The sequence below is a fragment of the Piliocolobus tephrosceles genome, chromosome 5 (assembly GCF_002776525.5).
Source record: "Piliocolobus tephrosceles isolate RC106 chromosome 5, ASM277652v3, whole genome shotgun sequence".
NCBI lineage: Eukaryota > Metazoa > Chordata > Mammalia > Primates > Cercopithecidae > Piliocolobus > Piliocolobus tephrosceles.
In genome coordinates this window covers 165464297-165471121 of record NC_045438.1, presented here as the reverse complement: position 1 = coordinate 165471121, position 6825 = coordinate 165464297, and positions in this window count along the sequence as shown.

Here is a 6825-nt window from a genome sequence, read left to right as displayed (position 1 = left end):
CTGAGCCAAATGTGGGTGACCATGGCCTGTGACACAGACCAAGAAGATTCCAAGAACATGTGCCCAAGGTGGTGGTGGTCAGGGGGAGGCTTCCAGGTCATAGGTGGATTCCAAGATTTTCTGGCTGGCAATTGGTTGAAAGTTTTTCTAAAGACTTGAAATCAGTAGAAGGGAGTGTGTGGGTTAAGATAAGGTGTTGTGGAGACCAAGGGTCTTATTCTGCAGATGAAGCCTCCAGGCTTCAGAGGGCATCTATTGTAAATGTCTCTTATCAGACTCCAGACTCTCCTGGATCAGGAGAAAGACCCAGAAAGGGAAGGAGATTCTCTACAAAATGTAGATTTTCCCCACAAGAGGCAGCTTTGCAGGGCCATTTCAAAATATGTCAAAGAAATATATTTGGGGGTAAAATACTTCAATTTCTTTCAGGACCTGTTATCTGTTATGTTGGTAGCTTATTGCTAGGTAGAGTCTGTTTTGTCAGTGTTAAGGTCTGTTTGAATGTAATACTGGTCAGCTGTGCCTGAATTCCAACGGGAGGAAGGTAGAATGAGGCATGTCTGAGCCCCTCCTCCCTATTTCACATTGTGGCCTGAACTAGTGTTTCAAGTTTACTTTAGAATGCCTTTGGCTGAGAGGAGGGGTCCGTTTGGTTGGGGCACTTAGAATTTTATTTTTGGCACAGTGGCTTTTACCGGGCACAGTGGCTCATGCCTGTAATCCCAACACTTTGGAAGGCCCAGACGGGCGGATCACCTGAGGTCGGGAGTTCAAGACCAGCCTGACCAACATGGAGAAACCCTGTCTCTACTAAAGATACAAAATTATCTGGGCGTGGTGGCGCATGCCTGTAATCCCAGCTACTCAGGAGGCTGAGGTAGGAGGATCGCTTGAATCCAGGGCCATTGTACTGCAGCCTGGGCAACAAGAGTGAAACTGTATCTCAAAAAAAAAAAGTATTTAATTTTTGGTTTACAATAACATGCTGTAATAAAAGTTATGTAAATATAGGCCAGGCGCAGTGGCTCACGCCTGTAATCCTAGCACTTTGGGAGGCTGAGGCAGGCAGATCACTTGAGGTCAGGAGTTCCAGACCACCTGGCCAACATGGTAAAACCCCATCTCTACTAAAAATACAAAAATCAGCCGGGCGTGGCGGTGCACCCCTATAATCCTAGCTACTCAGGAGGCTGAGGCAGGAGAATCGTTTGAACTAGGGAGGTAGAAGTTGCAGTGAACCGAGATCACGTTGCACTCCAGCCTGGGAGACAAGAGCGAAACTCTGTCTCAAAAAAAGAAGTTATGTAAATATGATCTCTCTCTCCTCTCTCTCACACACACACAGAACTGTACTCACCTATTTTTGGACCATGGGTAACTGAAACACTGGAAAGTGAAATCTTCGATAATTGGTAACTACTGTGTAAGTGCCATGTAGGGTTTGTGGAGTCCTAATAAGGAAAAAGGAGTCAGGCTGGCAGGACCGGGGGAAAGCAAAGAGAGAAAGCAGATAAGCTGTAGGTTTGCTTTTCTTTATGGCCCAGGACATACGGTCCTCCTGCGCAAATAATGTACATAACTCACAAACGTCCTGCTTATCATCAAGCACTTAAACTTATCATCAAACACCTCTGCTGACAGAAGAATGCAAGCAAGCTGCCTACTGCCTTGGTGTTATCAGTCAGCCCGAGAACCATCCTCTAAAACCCTCCGCAAGGCTTTGTTCCCTTGCACTCAGCTCCTCTCCTGCTGAATCTGCTCATTTCGACCTTGCGATGCATATCCCACTTTCTCTAATAAATCTGCCTTTCTTTACCTACAACTGTCTTGGGAAATTCTTTTACCCTAGCACCAGTGGTCCTGAAAGGTGCTGCTCACCCGCAACAGGGTTCGCATACTGAAAAAAACACAAGCTCCAACTATGTTTTCAGAAAAAAAATCGCAGGTTGTTCTTTAATCAGATTTCCGCTGAGCGCTTATCTGTTTCCTCTAAGAATGAAGGGGAGAGGAAGTGTTATTTCTAAAAAGGATATTTTAAATGACCTCCAAGTTCACTGAGAAGCCATAGCCGTTCCTTTCAACTTTAATTTCCCTTTGCAGCCCCTCACCTTTTAGCAAAGTCACATGAGCATGCATCTGGCTGCCCTGTGCACAGAGACAGGGGCTGGGGGCAGGCATAGGAGGGCCTGAGAAGCTAAATCCCCAGCTGCTCTTGACCACCAACAGGGTGTATTGTAAGAGCTAAATTAGGAGGTTCTGGGCTGGGCACAGTGGCCCACTCCTGTAATCCCAGCACCTTGGGAGGCCAAGGTGGGTGGATCACTTCAGGCGAGGAGTTTGAGACCAGCCCGGCCAACATGGTGAAACCCTGTTGTACAAAAACAATACAAAAATGAGCCGGGCGTGGTGGCACAGGCCTGTAATCCCAGCTACTTAGGAGGCTGAGGCACAAGAATCACTTGAACCTGGGAGGTGGAGGTTGCAGTGAGCTAAGGTCGCACTAAGGAAGGAGACCACTACTCCTCCTGCTGCCCTCCTCCCCCCACCTTGCCTAGTTCACAAGACAGGAGGAAAGAGAGAAAGAAACAAAAGTAAGATAAATCGCCAGACAACCTTGGCACCACCACCCGGCCCTAGGAGTTAAACAAAGTAATAATAATAACATCAACCCCTGGCCTAAACTACTTGAGTTATCTGTAAATTCCAGACACTGTATGAAAAAAGCATTGTAAAACTTTCTGTTCTGTTAGCTGATGCATGTAGGCCCCAGTCACGTTTCCCACGCTTGCTCGATTTATCACGACCCTTTCACGGGGACCCCTTAAAGTTGTAAGCCTTTAAAAAGGCCAAGTATTTCTTTTTCGGGGAGCTCAGTTCTTAAGACGCGAGTCTGCCGACGCTCCCGGCCGAATAAAAATCCTCTTCCTTCTTTAATCCGGTGTCTGAGGAGTTTTGTCCACGGCTTGTCCTGCTACAGTACCACTGCACTCCAGCCTGGGTGACAGAGTGAGACTACGACTCAAAAAAAAAGAAAGTAACAGGATATTTTACTGGAGACATACATAAAGTTACCGTGTTTTCAAGTTTGCCAAAAATTGAACTTGAACTCGTATGCATGGCCAGACGAAACGGCCAGAATACACACGATTACTGCCTAATGGCTGGCCTGTCCTTCCAGAAAGTCTCCAAAAATGACACAGAAAAGTGAACTCAAACTTCACTCTTTCATTTATTCTTTTCTTTAAGGTATAGTTTTCTGTCCCAAGTGTATAATTTTATAGTCGTGAAATTCAAGAATAATGGTAACATAATTGCCCTTGATTCTATAAAAGTATCTCAATGACTAAAAGAAAAGGTTAGAGAACACTTTTGTAAGGATAAAAAAATTCATCCAAACTTTTGTCTACAGATTAAAAACAACAATAATAGAGCTGATATCCACCTCAAAAGGTTGCTTTGGAAATGTAATTTTACTCAGTGTATGTAAAGCCCTTTGCATTTGGCAGGGCGGACTGAAAAAACAACCCTATCAATTAATGGGACTGTGGCTTGTGTCTATCGGCTGCTGTGTTCTCCTTTAGAATGAGACAGCTATTTCCGCATCAAGGGATATGACCCTACGATATTGCTTCTTTATTCTATAATGGAACAGATGGCATGCACTTTAATATGCTGCATCCACTTCGTACTCCTGGGTTAAGCTTACTTCCCATACGTAATTCCCTTCCCATACATAATTTCCAAACACAACCTTACCAAGGTTGTGCTCGTCAATATGCAATGAACTACAGAGTGTTTCCTGCCTTTTATTTCTTGCATCTGTTAAGATTGGAATGATTTGTGTCCTGAGAGCCACACACAGTATCCATGTGGGAACTGGATGTGTGCCCTGTTCATCCAGATGCAAACGGTCTCAGTGTGGGAGTGAATAGAAGCAAGGCCCAGTGTGTGCGCAGTCTAGGCGGGCCTGAGCCATGATTCCATTCTCCTTCCCCGAGACTATCCACCGCAGCTTCAGGAGGAACACTACGAGGTCCAAGTCACTTACTGAAGATGAGTGCACCCAAGGATCCCGCCACCATCTGCATGACCACGGTCAGCCGCCTGGCCGAGCTCAGAGGGCCATCCAGCCCAGGACCATGCCTGCACAGACTGGCGAAGGCTGAGTCCTTTCAGGGAGAGTGAATGGAAATGAGAAGAACAGCATGAACCCAGGGGAGAGAAGGGTAAGGGTGGGAGCCACATGAGGAAGAGCAGGTGAGGATGCAGTGAGTGGCAGAGAAAGAACCGATCTCCCTTTGCACAAACAATCCCACAGGATTTGCATATAATAGAAACCCTTACTTCCCTGTACACGGTTTAAAAATATTTTTCTGGCCGGGCACGGTGGCTCACGCCTGTAACCCCAGAACTTTGGGAGGCTGACGTAGGAGGATCATTTGAAGTCAGGAGTTTTAGACCAGCCGGGCCAACAGGGCGAAACCCCATAGCTACTAAAAAAAAAAAAAAAACAAATTAGCCGGGCGTGGCTTGCCTGTAACCCCAGCTACTCGGGAGGCTGAGGCACGAGCATCGCTTGAACCCAGGAGGCGGAGGTTGCAGTGAGCCAAGATTGAATCACGGCACTCCAGCCCACATAATGAAGCGAGACTGTGTCTCTAAATAAATGAATAAATAAATAAAATGTTTTTCTGATTATACAAGAATACATGTGCACAATGGAAAATTTAAAAATTAAACAAAAATCCCCCCAAGGTCTTCTTGTGCCATTTCCTAAAAGATGTAGAGGCATTACTCAGATGGTTGTGCCTTTCACTGTGTCTTAAAGTGACAGAAAACCCTTCAAAGGTGATGTCACGACAGCTAAGGGGCGGTAACGCAGCGGGGACCAGGGAGCCTTCCGGAGCAGGATGTGTGGTGGTGGTTGTTCTGTTCCCCTGTCAGACGTCAGTAACACACGGGACCCTGAATGTCCACCTTAACTCACTACTGATGCCATCCTTATCCTGGGGAAAGGGAATGATACCATGACACCTGGGTGGTTAGAGACTATTCCACTTACCCACTGCCTGCCCCATCCCTGCCCCTAAGCAGACCCTAAGGGGATGTAGACCCTGTGCCTCTCCCCAAGAACTGGACACAGGGCGGCAGCTGCCAGCTACAGTGCAGAAGCCCTCTCTGTGGTGCTGGAAGCATCACATAAACAGATACTGCCCCACCCTCAGAACCCTTGTTCCAAGTCCTCTTGTCCCCATTATTTAAAAACTACCAGGAATGGGCCGGGCACGGTGGCTCATGCCTGTAATCCCAGTACTTTGGAAGGCTGACATGGGTAGATCACGAGATCAGGAGACTGAGACCATCCTGGCTAACACGGTGAAACCCTGTCTCTACTAAAAATACAAAAAATTAGCCGGACGTGGTGGCAGGCGCCTGTAGTCCCAGCTACTCAGGAGGCTGAGGCAGGATAATGGCGGGTGGAGCTTGCAGTGAGCCGAGATCGTGCCACTGCACTCCAGCCTGGGCGACAGAGCAAGACTCCATCTGAAAAAAAAAAAAAAACAGGAATGGACCGGGCATGGTTGCTCATGCCTATAATCCCAGCACTTTGGGAAGCCAAGGTGGGTGGATCATGAGGTCAGGAGTTCAAGATCAGCCTGGCCAACATAGGGAAACGCTATCTCTATTAAAAATACAAAAGATGAGCTGAGGCCAGGCGCAGTAGCTCACACCTGTAACCCCAGCACTTTGGGAGGCCGAGGCGGGCCGGATCACCTGAGGTCAGGAATTCGAGACCAGCCTGGCCAATATTGTGAAACCTCATCTCTACTAAAAACGCAAAAATTATCCGGGCATGGTGGCGCATGCCTGTAGTCCCAGCTACTCTGCTCGGGAAGCTGAGGCAGGAGAATCGCTTGAACCCAGGAGGTGGAGCTTGCAGTGAGCCAAGATCGCGCCACTGCACTCCAGCTTGGGCAACAGAGTGAGACTCCATCTCAAACAAAAAAATCGAACAAGAATGCTGTGCAGAGCAGGGAGTATGAGGGACAAAACCAGCACTACCCGGCCCTTCTTTCCCCTGCTGTCCCACTCATCCTTGCCACATCTCCTGCTGCTCCTGAGTCCCACCTGTCACCCCAGCCTGGACACTAAGGGGAAAGAGGGCCAGGAAGCGTGAGAGCGCAGGTGCACCAGGTAAAGGAGGAGGGGCAGGCTCCTCTCCCACTGCCTGCAAAACAAGTCCTTCCTGCCTCCCTGGGACACCGTGCGGCTCCTCCATTGGAGCCGGACCGTCCTGCTGCTGCTGCTGGATGGCTGGGTGCAGGGATCACATTTCCAGCAACTAACACAAATGGCCCCAGAAACCTTAGCTGTCTTTCTGTCTGTAACACTTGAGTGAAACAGAAAGGCATCTGGTGCTGACTCGTGAAGTCGCCATAAACTCCGTTACTATAAAGGGAACACCACCATCATTTGACATTTTCGGAAGTGGGCAGCGTGTGTGTGCGAATAGGCATGTGACCCACCAGTCCCCAGGAAAGCAGAAACACCCACAGGGCAGGGGACTGCTGTCACCCTCGTCTGGCTCACCTGCTCCCCCAACCTCCACGCAGGCTTCCGGAGAGCTTGTGGCAGTTTTGCACCTGAGCTCCCCGCACCTCCTGGCAGCACCCCATTTCACCCCATTCTCTCCCTAGAAGTGGGATGAGACTCCACCACTGAGTAGAGGAGACAGAGAAGCACCATTTACCTTCTTGAGCCCAGGAAGAGTCGCACCACCGCCCGCAAGGGCAGCGGCCTGCCCACAGTGAAGTCAGGGGGTCC